At 37.0% G+C, this 24,069-nt stretch overlaps 1 protein-coding gene across 1 annotated transcript in view; it reads left to right on the top strand.

Moving 5' to 3' along the window:
• Positions 1-24,069, top strand: part of LOC145663009 (caspase-2-like) — a 165,010-nt gene that overhangs the window by 114,330 nt on the left and 26,611 nt on the right. The gene's annotated exons all lie outside the window — the stretch shown is intronic.

Here is a 24,069-nt window from a genome sequence, read left to right as displayed (position 1 = left end):
TGGATATTATTATACATTTGTCGCAGGTCCGCAGATCTATTGGTAGAGGGTGGGGATGCATTCTGGAGGTCTGCAATTCCTTACCAGACCATCGTGACTGGGGTTTCAATAGTTTTTTCTAAGTCCCGACATGTGAATGTTGGGATGGTAATTATACCGAAGTGGCCTTGGCAGTTACCTCCCCCATCTTTCCCACGGCATAGCCCATGGATGCCAGTTAATCTTTAAAACATTCTACCTATTGCTACATCCTACCGATGGGAGACTAGTTTCTCACGTCATTCACTCGCAAGCGAGCAACTTTAGCATATAGACTAGCGATCCTTACCATCTTCTTTTATAGCAGTACTCTTAAATAATATAATACTTGATTCCTCTTCCCATTTGAAAAGTTTGAGTTATACCCCACCTGGGACCCTACGGTCGAAACTGCGGCAAATGCTTTTATCTCGATACGGTGTACCTTTGAAATGAGGGAATGGATGTTTTTGGATTTGACGTCTGTTTCACCGTTTCGAAATTTTAGGGATGCCAACGGACTTGATGAATAACATATTTCTTTATTCTCTTACTTTTCAAATACGATTCCTCATGTCGTAAGGATCGGCGCACCACTGATAGGCAACTATCGATATCTCGTCAAACATTGGCGGACCCGCTGCGACGTTTCGCGGTTGCCGCACTTCCATTTTGAAAATATCACCAGCGGCAGTGACGTGACGAAACACCAACGAACAACAAAATCACTCACCCGAAATATGTTAAATCGTTTATATGCATGATGTATTTATATTCAGATGTGTCTAAATCACACTAAAAAAAGTACACCAAGCGGTCCTAATGATTACAATTATTAAGCGAATAATCGACCTAATGATTACAAAGCGCGTGTTCGTCTGACTTTGCAATGGAAACGATGAAGAGAACCTCGGTTGTAGAGGGACAAATCATTGAAGAATTAATTTAGCTAATCAGACAGATCCCTATATCTCGAGTTCTATTAGGTGTTACCGTTAAATGCTTCAGATTATTTGTTTTCTGGTGGGGTATAATGTATGTGCTAAATTTGGGAAAAATCCGCAACGTGCACCTACCGAGACACTTCTTTTAGTATAATGTTAACCAGAGACCGCATGGGGCAATGAAAACTTCATCTATAACACACTGACCCACCACACACCGTGATCCATAACACACTGACCCACAACCCACCATGACCCACGATGACCCACCATCGGACGTGACACATGGAACCACCCTGGCCCACAACGACCCACTATAAACCACTCTGATCTATTGTGGCCAACTTCGACTCACTAAAACCCGTCATCATAAACTCTGACTCACGATCTACACCATCCTCTCCACTAACTAAAGATGGTATACTTGTAATAAAACATTTTTTTTCAATAGTTAGCTCCTCTAAAAACCCTCAGGCTGCATCTCAAAAGAAAAGTAGTAAATACAATTGCTATTATTACATTTGCAAAAATAAAAATCCATTTTGCCTGAACTTCCTTTGTCATTAGATACAAGTGAAAAAAGGAGAAAAATAAAGGTCCTCAAAACAAGCGTAAACAAATTCACCAGTGTTCAGAAGATGCTGTCTGCAATGCACTCAGCAGAATGGGTCGGTGGGTCGTAATGTGTCGATGGTCAGTGTGAGTCCGTGAGCGATGTTTCGCAGTTGGTCATGTCCTGCCGACCTACTATCAACAGACTACCTACCTGCCGACCTACGATCACTCACAAATCTTGACCCAATTGTCCCAACGTCAAATTCCACCTCTGGTTTTAACATGAATTATTTCATTTAAAAACCAAACATAAATCTATAGAGTTTTTTTCTCGATTGCGAAGGTTGGCTTGATAGATATACTAGTTGAGATGATCATTTCATTCCACGGTGGGAAATTTATATGATTAAACAGCCCATCTTGAAGTTGATACAAATTACCTTCCAAAGTTATTAGAAACGCTTTGCCGATCCCAAAAACTATAAATTTTACAAATATTTCAGTAATTTGTGACATTTATTTTTAGATTTCCCAGCTTCTCATCCTCTGAAGATAGGGTGAATTTAGACGTTAATGTCATTGGGTAATTCACTATTCATCTCAATTACCCAGACGATTATGGATAACACGTTACGATTAGTCGTTTTATATTATTTTTAGATGTCACTCCTCCCAACTTTCATCCCTTCGAGTATTTTACTACCACAATATTTTTCTTAGATTGAAAGTAGTATGTCTAGCACGTTTCTCCAGATATTCCGGAGTTACGCTGGAATACATACATATATATATATATATATATATATATATATATATATATACTAAAATATTTAGAGCTAAGCGAGCAACGCCTCCGGTGCAGGCTCTGTTATTCAAAAGCAAGCTGGCATGGATAAATGGCTAAATATCACCAGAAGTGTTGCTAAGTGTCTCTATGGGCTGTACACTAATATCAGTCGTTTTGAATCATTGTATATGTTACTCTCTTAGACTCTCCTTAGTGATGTGCTAGGGTATCTCACCTCTACTAGAAGTTCAATTTAAACGTAAAAGTCAGTAGAACTACTTTCAATGAACTGGGGAACCCGTAAGCTATGGATTCGACACTAACATTGGTCATTTTCAATTATTTTCACATGTCACAATTTCACACACTCCTTCAGGGTGCTAATGAGGGCTTAGCGTACATGACATCCAAAGTGCCTCTCTTTATCTAAGCGACCCCATAATTGTGGATTCGACACTAATATCGATCTTCTTTTATCATTTTGATGTCACACTTTCCCATTTCTCATAGGACGTCGAAGGGGGTGTTTCCACTTCTGGGGGTAAATGTGGTCTTAAGTGGCATTACAACCGCTAGCAATTAACTTTGCGACGCCGAAAGCATACGATGCGACACTAATATCGGTCGATTACAGAATTTTTTACGTCCCTACATACCCACCCTAGATGCTAATGGGAGCTTAATTGGACTGAAGTGGAATTGAAAGTGACACTATTTACCTAAGCGACACTGAAACCATGCATCCGATATTAATATCGATCGTTTGGCTCACGACATATGAGAATTACTTTGGGCCCACACACACATACATGCACATGCACTTTTATGTAAGCAATAGTTTAAGTCGATTTTCTGAAGTTTGAAGAAAAACGATTCACTGGACCAGGGGCGGATCTAGGACCGACTTCTGGGAGGCGGTGGGTTGTCATGCTGCTACTTTTAATGGTCCCAAACTTTGGGATGAGTTTTATTTATATATATAAAATAAAAAAGTTTACTCTTCTGGGGGGGCGATGTCCCCGATCACCTACCTGGATCCACCCCTGCACTGGACTAAGTAATATTTCTCATTCATTTCACAGATGGCTAAAGGCACTTAAAAAGTTAAAAATTTAAATGAAATTTAGTAGTAGTTATTGGTGCACCCCTTCAAGAAATCATGGATCCGGTCTTGTAAATATATATATATATATATATATATATATATATATATATATATATATATATATATATATATATATATATACAGATAGCGAGAAACAGAGCGATGAAGGCATCGCCATGTTATAAGACATGTGGCTTCCATGTTACAAACGCATATCAGATAATTAAACCGTAACCCTTTGTGAAAGCTTTAAATTCTAAGAATAACTACAGCATATTCACATGACTTTTGGGGCTCGGGAATTGTTGGTGTTCCTGAGTTGTTTGTCTTTAACCACAGTCCGACTTTGGATGCCTCGAATATTATTTTGAGAACGTAAATGACATGCTGTAACGAAAATATTAACAAGTAACCTCTATATGATGAATTGCTGCAAATAAATATAGTATATAACTTATTAATTGCTATGATAATATTTTCTTTATTAGTATTTAACAATCACATATAGAATTCCAAAATACTGTGAACACCTCTCAGTATATCTCAGATGTTATAATTTAAAATTAATAATAACTTTGTTCTTCAATGATTCTGTGTTATATATATATATACAGCTGATGAATTTTAATTCAATTGTTTTATATTTTTTCATGCATTGCGGAAAATTGAATTTCACAAAAAAACAATCACCGAGATAGGAATCGAACTCACAACGTTGCGAGTTGAAATCCAACGGTTTACCACTGAGCTAACACAAGTATTCCTCGTAAAATGCTTCTAGAGATGTATAAGGAACGGGCTGTCAAGCCAATGGAATTCATATGCACTCCAAATGCTCTTTTTGTTCTACTTTGACATTTATTTTAATACTCAGGAGAAAATTATGGCCTATGTCTTAACTTTGAGCATTCTTTTACATAAGGAAAGATTCCTTTACATATCTAAATGTTCTTTTATGTATGGAGATCTAAATGACAAACAAGCATGTACTGACATTAATACAGTATTTCGAAATATTGTATCATTAAGTATTTTAATCAATGTTGCTCTTCTCTACACTTGGTAACAAGTCTTATTATAATTACAAGAAGAAAAACATATCAGCAAAAGTTTTCCTGATTGCAAAGGTTGGTTTGAAGGTTCGAATCTGGTTTACTTTTTTCCAAAAATACCCGAATTTTTGCCTCAAAACACCAATAAGGAGTGAGCCCAAGCTTTATGAGACAAGGTGTACCTGAAGCCGTCGCTTAAATTTGGGATGATCAAAAATCAATAATTGATAAATATTCACCAGGACCTAGGAAATAGCACTATAAAATTTTTTGTGGACTTTTTCGCTTCCTTTGAAGATTAAAACTGCCAAAATTAGTACTACCATGTGTTTGCCATGCGGTTCGTTGTTAGCTCAATTTATTCACTTTTGTGAAGTCTTAATACTGTATTTAGTTATATTACTGAGTACAGAAAGTCGTTACCTTTCATTACCTTTTAATGGTACAAGGTTTGGAATTTTCTTAAATTGTGGGAGGGGTGAAACACAATGAAGCAGAGACCCAAGCTAGGTAAAACATTTACATAAATATTGCAAATTATAAAAAGGGTGTATGATGATAAGTGCTTAACTCATACCCGCGCGTTTGAGTGATATATGAGATCCTGGGACGATCGTGAGTCATTTGAAGACGATCCAAAGCCTGGCAAAGGGGAAAAGAAAAATCGTGATGAGTTACTGGAAAAAGTGCGTGAAATCATATCCCACGATGTATTCGAATTTGACTGTAAGATGAATAGCGGAGGAATTAAAAGAGACGAAAGACATGATTCACCAAAATTGACAAAGGATTTAAAGAAACAAAATCTGTGCTTGATTTGTTCCGCTCACCTTGACCTAAAACTTGCTCGGGTTGAACATTGCAAGGACCTGATTGAAACAGCCAGACGGAACAGAACATTCCTGGAATCGATTGTAATTTGTGATCAGACCTGGTACTTCAATACGATTCTCAGAGTTCATGAAAGGAGCATTTTATGACAATGTTACACACTTTCAGTCTGACGTGATGAGGATCATTAAGGCGATTTCGAAACAGAACATGAAAAGCAATATGCAAGGATTGGTTGAACGTGGCCAGCAATCTATTTATACGGAAGGGATGTATATTGAATAAGAAAATCTACAGTTGGTAAAGTACCTAATTCAGTTTGTTTAATTTAAAAAGTTCCTCTATTTTTGCGGCATACCGTGAATAATGGTATAGTATTAGGGCCTTATACAACGGTACCAAATTTTTAAATTGGTCAATTTCCAAAATTACGGAATAGTTTAAGCTATCTCTCTCAGATTTCAAAGGCGCACTAATATACCCATGTTTTACGAAAGGAAATAAACCTCTGTGCACATCCATTTCTAGCATAATTGATGTCCGGTCGTTTAGAGGGGCTGATTGTGACACTGACCACTACCTGGTAGCAGCGATAATACGAGAGAGGTTATCGTTGAATAAAGGTAATATTCATTGTCCGAAAACGGAGAGATTAAATTTAAAGAAATTAGAAGAGAGCCAGGTAAGAGAGAAATACCAGATTGAAGTTTCGAATAGGTTCTCTGCTTTAGAAGATTCGGAGTGCACTAGTGTTGAGGGTACCTGGATTGAAATTAGAGATAGCATTAAAATTTCAGCAAAAGAAAAATTGGGACACGCGGAAATACGTAGGAACAAACCATGGTTCGACCAGTAATGCATAAAACTAGCAGAGAAGAGAAGACAGGCAAAATTACGCTGGCTACAAAATCCAAATGAAATAACTACACTAAAGTTCGCAGATATCAGCCGGGAAACTTCCAAAACTTTTAGAACAAAGAAACGCGAGTTTCTGAAAGCTAAAATTAAGGAACTTGAAGATAATAGTAAAAATAAAAACATCCGGGACATGTATAAGGGAATCAACGAATTTAAGAAAGGCTATCGACCTCGTGCTTATATATTAAAGAAATCTGACGGTACAGTTCTCATTGACACGGATAGCATCTTAAATAGATGGAAAGATTTCTTTGACGATTTGCTTAACACGCAACCAAAAACTAGTGTACGTGGAGAAAAGGTGATACACACCACAGAACCGTATATTCCAGAACCCAACCGAATATAAGTAGAAACCGCTATAAAGAAATTAAAGAAACACAAATCTCCGGGTGTAGATGAAATTCCAGATGAGTTAATCTTAGCTGGAGGCGAAACATTGTGGAACAAGATACACAAACTCATTCTCCTTATCTGAAACATGGAAGAATTGCCACAAGAGTGGAAAGAATCAATCATTGTTCCAATTCACAAGAAGGGCGACAAAACTGACTGTAATAATTATCGAGGAATTTCTCTTCTGTCAACTTCCTATAAAATCCTTTCAAATATTCTGTTAGCAAGATTGACCTCATACGCAGATGAAATTATTGGAGATTATCAGTGCGGATTTAAACGAAATTGATCAACTATCGACCAAATATTTACCATTCGCCAAATACTCGAAAAAAAGTGGGAATACAATACCCCGGTACATCAATTGTTTATTGATTTTAGAAAGGCGTACGACTCGGTTAGGAGAGAAACATACAACTTTCTTACACAACTTGGAATACCGATAAAGCTAATTAGATTAATTAAGATATGTTTAAATGAATCCCAAAGTAAAGTCCGGGTAGGTACATTTTTGTCCACGAGCTTTCACGTCGAAAATGGCCTGAAACAAGGAGATGCGTTGTCGCCATTATTATTTAACTTCGTTTTGGAATACGCTATAAGGAAAATCAAAGATAGCGACCAGGGCCTACAGTTGAACGGTATTCACCAGGTTATGGCATACGCTGTTGATGTAAATTTAATAGGGGATGATAGGAGAACAATAGAAAGAAATGCAGAGATCTTATTAAAGGCTTGCAGGGACATGGGTTTAGAAGTAAATGCAGAGAAAACTATATACATGGAAGTGCGTCGGGACCGGAATACAGCAAATTATGAATGTGTTAAAATATTAAATAATACTTTTGGTAAAATGGATAGTTTCAAATACCTAGGATCAATATTAACAGAGAAAAATCATATTCAGGAAGAAATTAAATGTTGACTAAAAGCAGGGAATTCGTGTTACTATTCGGTTCAAAATCTCTTGTCGTCGCGAATTCTGTCGAGGAATTTGAAGCTTAAAATATACAAAACGATAATTATGCCTGTTGTTCTGTATGGCTGCGAAACATGGTCACTTACTCTGAGGGAAGAACATAGACTGAAAGTATTTGAGAACAAGATCCTGAGACGAATATTCGGACCCAAGAGGAACGGGAATGGGGAATGGCGGAAAATTCATAACGAGTAACTACATAATTTATATGGTCTACCCAACATTGTTAGGATCGTCAAGTCTAGGAGGCTTAGGTGGGCGGGTCATGTAGCTAGAATGGAAGAAAGTAGAAACGCTTTCAAAGTTTTGACTGGAAGACCAATCGGAAAACGACCATTAAGAAGACCTAGGCGCAGATGGGAGGACAATATTAAGATGGATCTCGCAGAGATTGAAATACAAAGTAGAAACTGGATGCAGTTAGTTAAGGATAGAAGTCAGTGGAGAGCTTTTGTGAACGCGGCATTGAACCTGCGGGTTCCATAGGCCATAGAGTTAGTTAGTTAGTGCACATCCATTTAACCATACAAGGTATGAAACCTCATTAAATGGAATAGATTGTGTCAATAACCGACCTCATTGGAAACATGTGACCGTACAAGTTTTCAGTAATGTTTTAACCATGAAAGGAAACGAGATGGATCCTCATAACTTACAGAGGTACATACCGTGGTAACATTCTATCATACCAAATTTTTACATTTGGCAATTTCCAAAAAATAAGAACGCAGTCATATGTACCCTTGTCTAAATTTAGGGGTATATGCAAAGGAACCCCTGCCGAAATCAAAAGTGGGTTGACCTAGGTCATTAACCCCGCGCGAAGGTCCGTGACCTTTGACCTCTTAAAATGTATACTGACTGGACCAGATATAGTGCTGCCAGTACTACTTGGAAGCAGTCCGGTCCGTGAGCCGGTATGATTTAAGCAGGTCAGGGTACATCGTAGACTAGTAGCTAGCGCGTACATTTTTTGTACTCGTAGTCCGCGTGCTATTCCCGATCGAATTCATTAAAATCTTACTTTCACTACCATTTACTTTCATAATCATCCATTTCCTTTAGACTAAATGTAACACCGTTGCACGTTAAAATGTTTTCTCAGTTATTTTTATTTCATTTAATAAATGTATTTATTACAAACTTAATTCAGCTATCTTCATCTCTCTTCTGATTAAACCTGTAACTTTTGTTCTGTCTTTCTTGACATCTGCGACTGTATGTGGCAAATATTACACTGAAATATAGCCACAAGATCAATAACAGGTCCGTGAATTCCCCCCCCCTACTTTGAGCACTAACGATAACATTAGTGTTAATCGTTAGTGCATCGTTAGTGCTTCCTAGTGCACCAACCCGTGACGTTAGTGCTTCATTAGTGTAGGCTCTAGAGCCAAAAATTCTGTATATACAAGTGTGCAGGTGGAGCATCGAGCCCGGTTCCTCTGTGTTCACCTAGCTTCATTTCCCTTTGGTCAGTGGAGCTTTGTTTCTCCATTTTTCCAGCGTTCATGTATGATGTATATCAATAAAGTCAATTTTGGGAGGGGTTTGTTCCCCCTGAGTTTCCACTCGTTTCTTTCACTAGTTTTTATATATTGTTGGTTTTGTTTCAATTTTTTAGTTGTTGTTATTGTTCGTTATAGTATTTTTATTCTTTGTTTCGTTTTTAGGTTGGTACCACAGTTTTAGTTTCTCATAGGCTGTGTTCCTTCTTTTATTTCTTTTCTTGGTTTGTTGTTTTTGGTTTTCCTTCGCTTTTGTGTCTACATCCTATCGTCTGGTTTCTTTTTGTTCCGTTTTCGTTTTTTTCTTTCCTTTTTTCTCTGATATTTATTTCTATTTCTTTTGGTTTTGGTTTTCCTTCTTTTTGTTGGGGTCTCTTTTTGGTTGGTTTGTGGTTTGTTTGTGTTTTTTGTTAGTTTGGTTTAGGGGTCTGTGGTTCTGTTTGGTTTTTCTTTTTCTTTTTCTCTGGTTTTTCCAGTAATTTCGTTTTCTGTTTTTCTAGTTTTTTGTTTTTCTGGGGTTTTTCTTTTCGTTCCCTTTCTTTCTTTTTTTATCTTTTCACTTTTTGTTTCTTTCCTTTTGTTTTTTCTTTTCTTTTTATTATTGCCCTTTTTTGCCTTCTCATTTCTTTTTCTTTTTCGTTTTCATTTTGTTCTCCTTTCTTTTCTCTTTCGTTTTTTATTATTTTTTCTTTTTTATTTTTTTCATTCTGCGCTTTCTTGTTTTCTGTTTCTTGTGCGTTTGTCTCTCTGTTCTATTTAGTGTTTTTCTGGTGTGGTTATTTGTTTCTTAGTTTCCTTCTTTTTATTATTTATTTTTTCTTTATAATCAAGTGTGCCGGTCAGACATAGAGCCCGGTTCCTCCATTTACACCTAGCATTCTTTTCCTTTGCTTCAAGAGAGCTTGGTTTCTCCTTTTTACCAGCGTTTGTGTGCAAAGATTTATATATACATATATATGTGTGTGATGTATATAAATTCAGAGGGGGCTTTAGTTTTCCCCTGTATATCGTCCTTTTTCCATTCCCTTTTTCCTTCTGTTTTTTCGGGTTTCTCGGGTTTAATTTATTATTGGTATTATTCTTGTTATTATTATTATTCGTTAAATAGTTTGGTTTATGTCGATGTGGCCACACGTGTGGTCGTTTCACTATAAATGTGGTTATTGTTTCTGTTGTTTCGTTATTTTGTTTTCTTTCCGTTTTCTTTATTGTGTTTCGTCTTCCGTGTCTCGGTATTTTTTCTGTTATAATTATAGTTTCACTTGCTTTTAATTCTTGTTTGTTTGTTCTTTGGTTCAATCTTTCGTCTGCGTTAAAACCTTTTTGAGCGTGTGTGCGGTTTGTTTCCGATCTTTTGTGGTTTCTGGTTGGGATGTTTGACTTTTTTTTTCTCATGGGTTCTAGCTCAATTTTTTATTCATTCTGTGTTTCCAGTTTCCTTGGTTGGATAGGTTTCTGTTTATCGCTTCGTTTGGTATTTTTCCTTTTTCTATTTACTTCTTTTGATTTCCCTTCTTTATTATTTTTCCTTTTTTAGTTTTCCGGTTTTTTCTTTTTTCTTTTTATTTGAGTCCTCTCCCAGAGTTTCTCGTTTGTTTGTGGACTTGTGGTGTATTTTTGTCTCTAGGAGAAAGCATTTTCTTTTATCTTCCTACATCCCGGTAGTTTGATCGGGTTTGGTTTGCTTTTGCATGGTGAGTCCCCACACACCTATGATTTTTGGCAGGTTTTTCTGTTTCAAGTTTTTGTTTTGTGCCTAGGATTATTTTCACGATGTGCTTCAGTTCTGTTTTCGTATAAAGGTTGATTAGGGCCCGTTTCTGCCTGAGTTAAGTCCATGTGAACGTAGACGTTCGCATAGGCAACCGACAACACGATCCCCCTGTGGTTGTAGTTTTGCGCAGGAGAAATGTTTAGTCACCATGTCTAATGTAATAATATACATAAGACTACCCAGCCCTCTCTTGTATAGTGATGGGGCTGGTGGTTACAGAATTTCTCCCTCGCATTCCTTTTTCGCCCAGTATGTCTCGAGGTGTGATGGTTTGGTGCGAGTGCTATTCTTTTTTGCTTTTCATGCTTAGTTGTAGAATTTTGGTGTCTCTGGTATATAGGAGGTCTGTGGGATTTTTTCGAGCTGACATTATTCTTTGAGGAGTGTTTGTTGTGTCTTTTATTGCTATTTGCTATAATTATGTTTCAGTTTCTGTGTGAGTTTCTCGGGTTCCTTTTCAGAACAATCTGAATTGTTTCGTGTGTTAAGAAGTGGAAAGTCTCTTCCCAGTACTTTCAGTTGGTTGCGGGTTGGTGTTTTGTTTGGGAGATTGCGTATTAATGATTCTTTTCATTTTTGTTTGTTTTCTGGTTACGCTTGTTTTCCCATTCTCTTTTTTTCTTTTCTCTTTTCGTCGTTATTTCGTTGGGTTTGTTGGTGGTGGTTTTTCAGTATTGCTTCGGTAGAGTATGTAAAATTTTAACTGTTTTGAAGTTTTAGTGGTCCTGAGAGAGACCCATGTTTCATTGGTGTTAGCTTTTTCTGTGTTTTATCTTTGGGAAGTTCTTCAGAAACTCGTAAGGTCTTCTATCGATTCCCTTCTTGGTTTTCGTTGTGGGGTGTTTTTGTTTCCATCTTTCTGTGGTTTGGTTCTTTTCGGTTGTGGTTCGTTCTTGTTGTTGTGGTGGTTGGAATATTTCTTTTGGGAAGTCCAGAGCTACTTGTTTTTCTCTGTACTGCCTCTTTTTGTATCATGTGGGCTAAAGCGAGACTTGCGCGTCTCTAGGGCAAGTCCCCCGTTTTTATTTTAAATGTTTGTTCTAGTTGTCTGCGGTGTTCAATGACTCGTCTGGTTATTTCAATTTCAGTTTTTTTAAAGAAAATATATTTTGTGTGTTTGGTTTCGAAATTGGTTGGTACTTTGGCGTATTCAACCAAGTTCATATCTGATTTTTTGAAGCCGTATTCGGGGTTTTCCAAGTTGGGACCCCTATTTTTTGTTTGGCTTCGTAGTGTTTCGCAAGGCGTCGTAGTAGACTAGCTTGCGTAGTGTTTTTAATGTTGCCTTTCCTTTCCCCGCTCAGCCTTTAGTTAGGCCAAGGGGTTCCGGGTTGTTTGCTGGTTTTGGAGTATTGCTCATTTACTCTTCTCTTCTTTTCTTGTTTGGCCTTGGTTCACTTTCTCCGGTCTTGGATGACACTCTGGAAGACATCCAGCTGGAGGGAGATAACCAGGACCGCACGGCGAGAGAGGACAGGAGCAAGACTCCAGGACCCAGCAGACGACCGGATCCCCCACAAGCAGTGGGGAACCAACCCGGAACCTCTCGGGCCAACTACAGGTTGAGTGGGGAAAGGGAAGATTGTTTCAAAATGCTACGCAAGCTTGTGTACAAAAGACATCTTGCGCAGCACTACGAGGCCGAACACAAAAAGGGGATCCAACTTGGCAAGCCCCTGATAAGGCTTCACAAACCAGACCTGAATTTGGTTGAATATGATAAAGTACAAACCACATTCGAAGAGAATATCCAAAGCATATTGCGAAAAGCAGAAAGTGAAATAAACAAACAAGTGATTGAACACTACAAACAACTAGGACCAAAACTAGAAGAAGAATGGGAGTTTGCCTTAGAAGAATGCAAATCCCGTTTTGGACCACAAGAAACAAAAGAGGTTGTCCAGAGAGCTAAAAAAGTAGCTCTGGACTTCCTCAAAAGGAAGATACAACCCCAAAAAACGAAGAAACGAACGAGAAACACAAGAGGACCAAGATCACACAAGGAGGAAGACAGAACACCCCACAAAGGAAACCAAGAAGAGACTCAATAGTAGAACTAATGGAGTTCTTGAAGAACTTCCAAAAATAGAGAAACACTAAACCTCAAAAAACCAAAGGTCCTTTTAAGGACCACCAAAACTTCAGAAAAGAGTTAAATTGAATATGCCAACCCTAAATAAAAACCACCGGTCCTTCTTAGGACCACCAAAATCGCTAGAAAGAGAGAAATTGAATATGCTAAACCCGAACCCAAACCAAGGGTCCTTCTCAGGGCCACAAAAATCCAAGAGAAGAGTCAAATCAGACGTACCAAACCCTAACACATCTGTGAAACCCACAGAAAAACTCAAAAACCAAAAGAAAAAAAGCAGACCCAGAAACAAATACATGAACAAGAAAGAATCACTCATACACAACCTTTCAAATAAAACTCTTGATCCAAACCAACTGGAAGTACTGGAAAAAAGACTATCCTTCTGCCCAACATATAAAACAAACTCAATGGTCCTGAGAAAGGACCTGAAAAAATTCACACAAAAACTAAACAAACTCTACCAGACAGCAATAAGAAAAGAAAAAGCCAGAACAGAACTTAAACCACAAACCCCACTGCTAAAAAAGAAAGAGAACAAAGACCCAGACCTGACCATACACTGCATTCAGGAACACATAGCAACAAGAAAAAATTCTCAAACTTCTCCAAAACAGAAATAAATCAAACCTATCCCGACGCCACAGACACGCTCTGTACCAACTAAAAGCAAAAAGGGATATAATTATAAAACCCACTGACAAATCAGGAGGACTAGTAATAATGAACACACAAGACTATGAAAAGGAAGCACTCTTACAATTGGAGGACAGAACCACGTTCAGAGAAATAAAACAACCAAAAGAAACAATCATCAGAATGTTAGAAACCAGGATAACCTTTTTTCAGAACCTACTGATTAAAACAGGAGCACTAAAACACTTCCATGCAGGAAGACTAATTAACAGAGTGTCGAACCTACTGAGCTTCTACCTACTACCAAAAATACATAAACAACCAAGATCAGAAACGAATCTCCCCCCAGGGAGACCAATAGTATCAGCCTGCAACAGCCCCACCAGAAACCTAGACAAATACTTAACACACTTTCTTATGAAACTCCTACCAACACTGCCGGAATGGCTAAAAGACACCACAGATTTCCTCCAGAGAATCAGAAAAATAAGGGAAACGAACCCCAAGAACCTCCAATACACCACAGACATAAAAAACCTATACCCAAGCATAGAAAGCAAAAGAGGCATAGAACTTGTATCAAACTACTACACTTCAAGTTATGACTGGCTAAAAAAAAAGATTGCGAAGGAGAAACCTTGGAGCCACCAGCCCCTGCTCTAGTAAAGAGAGGACTGGAAATTCTGATGTACAACAATTACATCAGATTTGGTGACAAAATATTTCTCCAACGCAAAGGCACAGCCAAGGGAGTCTCAGTGTCGGTGGCCTATGCGAACATCTATGTTCACATGGAGCTAACCCAGACAGAAACGGGCCCCATAAAACCTATACACGAATATAGATTTGTAGATTTGTAGGGAAATGAAGCTAAGTGAACACGGAGGAACCGGGCTCGATGCTCCACCTGCACACTTGTATATACAGACAAGCAAAGCTCCACTGACCAAAGGGAAATGAAGCTAAGTGAACACGGAGGAACCGGGCTCGATGCTCCACCTGCACACTTGTATATACCAAGTTCACGCTGGCCCCCCCACTTCAAGCAATAAGGAAAGGAATAGTACCATTCGTAAGTGCATCATTAGTGCTTCTAGAAAATACTAAAAGTTTCGTTAGTGTTTCACTATTAGTGTAGATATAGCCAATTATAAGTCACGAAACTCCCATAAGAAATGCATGGGGAATTTTTCATTGCGTCAAATTACCGCCAAATTCAAAAGCACTATTGACCTCTTCTAGTGCAATCGTTAGTGCATCGTTAGCGCTTCATACTGCAAAAACCGCTAACGTTAGTGCTTCATTAGTGCTTCATTAGAGTTATAAAGAAAAAACATTTGGGGGGCCAAGTTCACGCTGCCCCCCCACTTCAAGCATTAACGATAAAATTAGTACCATTCATTAGTGCATCGTTAGTGCTTCTAGAAAACACTTATAGTTTCGTTAGTGCTTAAATATTAGTGTGGTTATGACTCATTACATGTCACGAAACTCCAATAAGAAATGCATGGGGAATTTTTCATTGCATCGAATTACCGCCGAATACAAAAGAATTAATAAATTCTTGTAGTGCAATCCTTAGTGCATCGATAGTGCTTCTTAGTGCTCAACCCTAACATTAGTGCTTCATTAGTACAGGAACTACAAGTAAAAAACACTTTGGGCTTAGCGTGATCTTGGCCCCCCCACTTTGAGTACCAACGAAAATATCAATGCCATTCGTTAGTATATAGTTAATGCTTTCAGAAATTACTAATAGTTTCGTTAGTGCTTCACTATTAGTGTAGGTATAGCCAATTGTAAGTCATGAAACTCCCATAAGAAATGCATAGGGAATTTTTCATTGCGTTAAATTACCGCCAAATTCTAAAGCACTAATGATCTATTTTAGTGCAATCGTTAGTGCATCGTTAGTACTTTTTAGTGCACCAGCCCTAACGTTAGTGCTTCATTAGTGTAGGAACTACAAGTGAAAAACCCTTTGGGCCTAGCATGAACTTGCCCCCCCCACTTTGAGCACTAACGAAAAGATTAGTGCCATTAGTTAGTTTATCGTTAGTGCTTCCAGAAAATACTAATAGTTTTGTTAGTGCTTCATTATTAGTGTAGATATAGCCAATTGAAAGTCACGAAACGCCTAGAAGAAATGCATGGGGAATTTTTCATTGCGTTAAAGTAATGCCAAATTCAAAAGCACTAATGATCTGTTTTAGTAGAATCCTTAGTGCATCATTAGTGCTTTTTAGTCCACCAACCCTAAAGTTAGTGCTTCATTACTGTAGGAACTACAAGTAAAAAAACCTTTGAGCCTAACGTGAACTTGGCCCCCCAGTTTGAGCACTAACGAAAAGATTATTAGCATTCGATTGTGTATCGTTAGTGCTTGCAGAAAATACTAATAGTTTCGTTAGTGCTTCACTGTTAGTGTAGATATAGCCAATTATAAGTCACGAAACTCCCATAAGGAATATATGGGGTATTTTTCATTGTGTTAAATTCCCGAACGTAATAGTAACCATTACACTAATATATTGTTATTAGAGCTTTTAAATTTGGTGGAAGAATTTTACAGAATGGAAAATGCTACGTGTCTAAATTTAGCCCCGCACGCATCTCAAATACTAAAAAAAGTTTGACATGGTTAGTGCATCGTTAGTATCCATTAGTACACTAAACTCTAACGTTAGTGCTTTGATTCAAGTCTATATTAGTGAACATTATTTGCAAGACTAAATTGAAATTTTTCTAATTCTACAATTATTGTCCTACAAAGGTGAGATAGACGCCAAAAGTTAGTGCATCCTTATTGCTTCCCGAAACACGAAGCATTAGTGTTAGCGCGATTATAGTTAAGGAGTTATAAGTGAATAACTCACTCTGTGCTAAATTTAATTTTAGCAAATTTTACAATAATTGTCTCACAAAGGTTGAATAAACGTCAAAGGTTAGTACATCGTTAGTGCTCCGAAAGACACTAAGCATTAATGTTACTGCTATCTTAGTTTAGGGGTTAAAAATGAATAACTCGGGGGGGAGGGCTACTTTAGATCTTTAAATTTTGTACAATTTTACGCTAATTGTCTGACAGAAATGGACCAAACCAGCGTTTAGTCCTCCGCTGAATAAGCACTAATGCTAGTGTTATCATAATTTAAGTGTTATTAACGAATAACACGCACGAGCCTTAATTCAAATTTGTCGAATTTTACAATAATTGTCAATCCAAAGGTAGGATATCAGCTAAAGGATCGTGCTTTTTTAGTGCTTCAAAAATACTAAGCATTGACGATAGTGCTATCACAGTTTAGGAGTTATCAGTGAATCACTCGGATGGAACTCAATTAAAAATTATCGAATTTTACAATAATTGTGTAAAAATTGAAAAACCTGAAGTTAGCCCCGCTTGAGTTATTTGGTAAAACTCCTAAACTGTGACGGCACTGACGTTAAGTGATTAGTGTTTCATGAAGCACTAACAGTCACTAACCTTCGGCGATTATCTTACCTTTGTGGGACAATTAGTGTGAAGTTCGAAAATTTAAATTCAATCCTATCCGGACTATTCATGAAAGCACTAACGAGAATGCTTAATGTTTTATAACTCTAGCAATGCAGTAAGCGCTTGTGTTTGTCCTACTTTTTTGTTACAATTAGTGTAAAACTGTTTAAGTTAAAAAAACCTAAAGTTAGACCGGGTTGAGTTTTCATTAATAAGTCCAAAAATATGATAGCACTAACGTTAGTACTTATTAATTTTGAAGCGTTAAGGAAGCACTATCCTTTAAAGTTTGACCTACCTTTGTGAGAAAATTAGTGTTTTTCGATACTTTTAAATTCAGTCTCGTCCGAGTTATTCATTAATAATTCCCAAACTACAAAATCACGAACGTTAGAGCTTTTTGGAGTATTAACGCTGTACTAACCTTTGACGATTATTCCACCTTTGTGAGACAATTATTGCAAACTTCGATAAATTTAAATTTAGCCCGGAATGTGTTATTCACTTATAACTCCTAAACTATGACAGCAATCAGTGTTTAATAGGGCTCTATTAATGCACTACCCACTGTGTTAGTCCCACTTTTGTGGGACAATTACTAAAAAAAAAGGTGTAAAAGTTGAAAAATCTAAAGTTAGCTCCGAACGAGTTATTCATTAATAACTACTAAAGTATGATAGTGCAATCGTTAGTGTTTAGTACACTAATGTGAAATTACTTAGCACTAACCATGTAAATAGTTTTACTAGCACTTGAGAATCGTGCGGGGCTAAATTTAGACACAGCATTTTTCATTTTGTAAATTTCTCACATATTTAAAAGCACTAATAACCACATACGGTGTAATGGTTATAATATAGTGTAGTGGTAGTACCTCTTATTGCAGAACTCCAAACATTAGTGCATCAACAGTATGGACGGTAGAAAACAAAACTTAAGGGGAGCTAACTATACGCTAGCCAATAAAAGCATTCACGATGAGAAGCATTAATGTTCGGTCTTGGTGCACTAGCAAGCAATAACGAAAGACTAACGATGCCACTAGAAGAGACAACTACTGCATTTGAATTTCGTGAGAATTTGACCTAATGAAAAAATCCCAATGTTTTTCTTATGGGAGTTTCGTGACTTATAATTGCCTATATCTACACTAATAGTGAAGCACTAACGAAACAATTAGTATTTTCCATAAGCATTAACAATGCAATAACGAATGGCACTAATATTTTCGTTAGTGCTCAAGCTGGGGGGCCAAGTTCACGCTAGGCTCGCAGGGATTTTTACTTTAAGTTCCTACACTAATGAAGCACTAACGTTAGGGTTGGTGCACTAAGAAGTACTAACGATGCACTAACGATTGCACTAAAAGAGATCATTAGTGCTTTTGAATTTGGCGGTAATTTAACGCAATGAAAAATTCCCCATGCATTTCTTATGGGAGTTTCGTGATTTACAACTGGCTATATCTACACTAATAGTGAAGCACTAACGAAACTATTAGTATTTTCTGAAAGCACTAACGATATACTAACAAATGACACTAATCTTTTCGTTAGTGCTCAAAGTGGGGGGTCAAGTTCACGCCAGGCCCAAAGGGTTTTTCACTTGTAGTACTTACACTAATGAAGCACTAACGTTAGGGTTGGTAGATTAAGAAGTACTAACGATGCACTAACGATTGCACTAAAAGAGATCATTAGTGCTTTTGAATTTGGCGGTAATTTATCGCAATGAAAAATTCCCCATGCATTTCTTATGGGAGTTTCGTGACTTACAATTGGCTATATCTACACTAATAGTGAAGCACTAACGAAACTATTAGTATTTTCTGGAAGCACTAACGATATACTAACGAATGGTACTAATCTTCTCGTTAGTGTTCAAAGTGGGGGGGGGCAAGTTCGCGCTAGGCCCAAAGGGTTTTTCACTTGTAGAACTTACACTAATGAAGCACTAACGTTAGGGATGGTGGACTAAGAAGTACTAACGATATACTAACGATTGCACTAAAAGAGGTCATTAGTGCTTTTGAATTTGGCGGTAATTTATCCCAATGAAAAATTCCCCATGCATTTCTTATGGGAGTTTCGTGATTTACAATTGGCTATATCTACACTAATAGTGAAGCACTAACGAAACTATTAGTATTTTCTGGAAGCACTAACGATATACTAACGAATGGCACTAATCTTTTTGTTAGTGCTCGAAGTGGGGGGGCCAAGTTCACGCTAGGCCCAAACGGTTTTTCACTTGTAGTTCCTACACTAATGAAGCACTAACGTTAGGGTTTTTGCACTAAGAAGTACTAACGATGCACTAACGATTGCACTAAAATAGATCATTAGTGCTTTAGAATTTGGCGGTAATTTAACGGAACGAAAAATTCCCCATGCATTTCTTATGGGAGTTTCGTGACTTACAATTGGCTATAACTACAATAATAGTGAAGCACTAACGAAACTATTAGTATTTTCTGAAAGCACTAACGATATACTAACGAATGGCACTAATCGTTTCGTTACTGCTCAAAGTGGGGGGGCAAGTTCACGCTAGGCCCAAAGGGTTTTTCACTTGTAGAACTTACACTAATGAAGCACTAACGTTAGGGTTTTTGCACTAAGAAGTACTAACGATGCACTAACGATTGCACTAAAATAGATCATTAGTGCTTTAGAATTTGGCGGTAATTTAACGGAACGAAAAATTCCCCATGCATTTCTTATGGGAGTTTCGTGACTTACAATTGGCTATATCTACACTAATAGTGAAGCACTAACGAAACTATTAGTATTTTCTACCAGCACTAACGATGCACTATCGAATGGTAATAACCTTTTCGTTAGTGCTCAAAGTGGGGGGCGAGGTTCACGCTAGGCCCAAAGGGTTTTTCACTTGTAGTTCCTACACTAATGAAGCACTAACGTTAGGGTTGGTGGACTAAGAAGTACTAACGATGCACTAACGATTGCATTAAAAGAGATCATTAGTGCTTTTGAATTTGACGGTAATTTAACGCAATGAAAAATTCCCCATGCATTTCCTATGGGAGCTTCTTGACTTACAATTGGCTATATCTACACTAATAGTGAAGCACTAACGAAACTATTAGTATTTTCTACAAGCACTAACGATATACTAACGAATGGCACTAATATTTTTGTTGGTACTCAAAGTGGGGGGGGCAAGTTCACGCTAGACCCAAAGTGTTTTTACTTGTAGTTCCTGTACTAATGAAGCACTAACGTTAGGTTTGGTGCACTAAGAAGCACTAACGATGCACTAAGGATTGAACTACAAGAATTCATCAGTGCTTTTGTATTCGGCGTTAATTCGACGCAATGAAAAATTCCCCATGCATTCCTTATGGGAGTTTCGTGACATGTAATAAGTCATAACCACACTAATATTTAAGCACTAACGAAACTATAAGTGTTTTCTAGAAGCACTAACGATGCACTAACGAATGGTGCTAATTTTATCGTTAATGCTTGAAGTGGGGGGCAGCGTGAACTTGGCCCACCCAAAAGTTTTTTCTTTATAACTCCTACACTAATGAAGCACTAACGTTAGCGGTTCTTGCAGTAAGAAGCGCTAACGATGCACTAACGAATGCACTAGGAGAGGTCAATAGTGCTTTTTGAATTTGGCGGTAATTTGACGCAATGAAAAATTCCCCATGCATTTCTTATGGGAGTTTCGTGACTTATAATTGGCTATATCTACACTAATGGTGAAGCACTAACGAAACTTTTAGTATTTTCTAGAAGCACTAACGATGCACTAATGAACGGCACTATTCCTTTCCTTATTGCTTGAAGTGGGGGGGCCAGCGTGTACCATTGTTTTGGCTCTAGAGCCTACACTAATGAAGCACTAACGTCACGGGTTGGTGCACTAGGAAGCACTAACGATGCACTAACGAATGACACTAGTTATTTCGTTAGTGCTTGAAGTGGGGGGCAGCGTGAACTTGACCCCCTAAAGGTTTTTTGCTTGTAGCTCCTACACTAATTAAGCACTAACGTTAGGTGTTGGTGCACTAAGAAGCACTAACGATGCACTAACGATTGACACTAATTTTATCCTTAGTGCTCAAAGTGGGGGACCAAGTTCACGGACGTATCAATAACGGAAGATATGCCCGAGAATTACATAAAAGAAGTTTTTTTCTTATAATTCAAAATTTATTCAAGAAAACCCGTGAGCATGTTACGTATTGTATAAGCGGTAACACGGATGCCAAACAGTACTTTCTTAAATATTTTAAATAGTTTTTTTTTTTCAAAGTTATTGCAGTATTTTTCAGTATGGGAGGAAAAATTAAACATGAAATTGTGAAGACAAAATAGTTGATTAAGAAATGTCACACCTGTAATGAAACAATTAAATTTTCGAGCTCAATTAATAGAAATTGTTGATGTTTTAAAAAGCTGTAGATTTGATATTTGAGTTCTTTTTGGTCAGTGAGTCTGTCAGGGGTCACTAGGTTTCTGTGGATCACCAAATTCGTGCGAGTGAGACAGGATCTGGAATGCAAATTCCAAATTCATGTAACGTGGAAAAGTCGTTAACAAAGTGTCCCAAGTTACAGCAGCAACAAATAATTTACTAAGAATTAGAAATATACAACATCAGTAGTAAATAAACTTTTTTCAAGATGAGCAATCTAAACATGATATTGTGTGTATTCAGTTTACTTTTCCGTTTTATCATAAACATTTTATAAAATTAGATGTTCATGCTAAATTAAATAAACAATTTTCAGTACTTGAAAGGCTTTAAGGAAAGATTTAAATTAAATCTGGGACTGTTGCGAAATAGTTTTGAAGATTATGCATGTTAATAGTCTTGCGCCAGTATTTTGTAAGCTATTGACAAAAATAGCTAGACGGAAAAGAAACATCCCTTAAAAAATGAAACTGAACAATTTTTCAGCATTCAAGCTTCAATTGTTACTAGTGTAAAAGGTTACTTCACCGTAAGATACATCTTACATACTAAATTCACAACTTGACTATTGACAACATGGAAAATATTATGTATTATTCAACGAATCAAGTAAAACAGTTTATTGTTCATATCAAGAAATAGCTGTTGCATGTAGTACAGCACCAACACTATTAATATATATACTTGTGTAAATGGTAAAGACTTGTGTATCAACAGGAAATGACTCAGTCGTTTGAAATGATTTTCGAGCAAAATTAATATATTCTTTTAACTGCGTTGTTGCCATGCCATTTTCATTAAAATGTGTTCTAAGGGAGAAAAGGAAGTCCAAAATGTACGCCAAAAATATAGTTCCTTACGTTAATAATATGAAAACTTTGTATATAATTTTTTTATTCAAATTGAGTGGGCATGCCTGAAAGCAGTTATAGACATTCCACATTTATAGAAAGGAAACGAGAGTCTCTCTAACTTTTTCTCAGTATTTAATGATACTATTGAAGTCGTAAGTCTCGTCGTTACAGCAAAACGGACGAACCATTAGATATAACATGTTTAACAATTGGCTCCATTCGAGTTTTTATAATCTTGCTTTAATGAATATGTGTATCATACAGAGTAAAAAGGGTTTAAAACCTATGCCAAAGATAAAGCATCCCACGAGCATAATATGTTAGAGAGGAGAAGCTTGGTGTATAAACATATAATATTTTTTAATAAATACGTGAAAACATGTTCCATCGTGTTAAAAATTTTCTGCTCTTAAGGTGAAAAGAGACAACTTCCAAACATTTGTTCAATATCTAAAAGTAAAATTGGTGTTATATGACTAATCATCATTGAAAACGATGAATCAGTTTAAAATCAAGTTTTAAACACGTTTAGTAATTATTAGTGAACACTGGTGATTGGACTAAACTTAGAGGCTGTGATAGACAGTCTAAATATACTACTTTTAGGAGAAAGTGGACACGGGGCTGAGGCAGTGAGGGTTTGAATTTGAGTATTTGTAATCTATGATAAATAATTTACTGTGTACTAAATAATTAAAAGAAATTACAGGGTCTTACCATATGAACATCTGATTAACAGATTAATCACCCAACCGCACATCTATTTCTTACGCATTTTAAACTGCTCACTGCGCTGTAATATTTGCTAATCGATTAAAAGTGCATCAAAATTTCTTTTTTTAATTTCAATGTTAAATTTACTTCAAATCTCCATAATTTTCTCTCGTGTATACTTCCACCTAAAATGTAGTTTTTAGGTATAGTTGCACGCTCCAAATAGTTATCCCAGTTTGCCAGCAGGCGCCAGCTGACCATGTCTTAGCTTACCTCAAGTCGGATTTTTGCCACGTCACTTTCATTACAATGTAAATCTTAAGGATACTTAAACATGTACGCCAAACAATACAGTATATCTAAAACCATTCATCATGGGAAACTCAGCATATAAATGGATTAGAAAAATGTGTAACATGCCACACAGCTTTCGAAAATTCCCCCTCTTGAGACAAAGGGAACGATTGCTATTATATTTTAATAATTACCAATTTTGTACTCACAAAATGTCCAAAAGGAGGAAACGTTTTAACTTTCTAAATGAACCTTCAGCATAGCACTTGTCACTTTTTTCAGTACTGAAAATTGGTCAAAAAGTCTTACGTTGTTATCAATTTGGTTTGACTGAAATGCGTATCGTGTTCGGGAAAAGGTTTTAAATATGTCAGAAACAATATTGTCTAACTTGCATCTTTATTAGAACGAGAATTTCAGCTAGTTTTTGTCTGGTTTTTAACAACTTACTCAATCAATATTTTAATGGAATTGTTTGTTCTATTTCATGATTTTCATTAGAATACAATGTTGAGTTTTCGACCCTGTATTAGAACCTAAGTGCACAATGTTTGCAAACTAAAGATCTTAACTTTAACTATTGGTCCTATGGTTCAGCAAGGTATCACCTTTCACAACCAGATTTCAGACTTTGATTTGGTGTATTTTTGGGTTTATATGGAAA

This window comes from Thermobia domestica, chromosome 10, assembly GCF_964235325.1.
Source record: "Thermobia domestica chromosome 10, izTheDome1.hap1.1, whole genome shotgun sequence".
NCBI classification, from domain to species: domain Eukaryota; kingdom Metazoa; phylum Arthropoda; class Insecta; order Zygentoma; family Lepismatidae; genus Thermobia; species Thermobia domestica.
The sequence above is the reverse complement of the archived record's forward strand: the minus strand, read 5'-3'. Positions and strand labels throughout refer to the sequence as shown.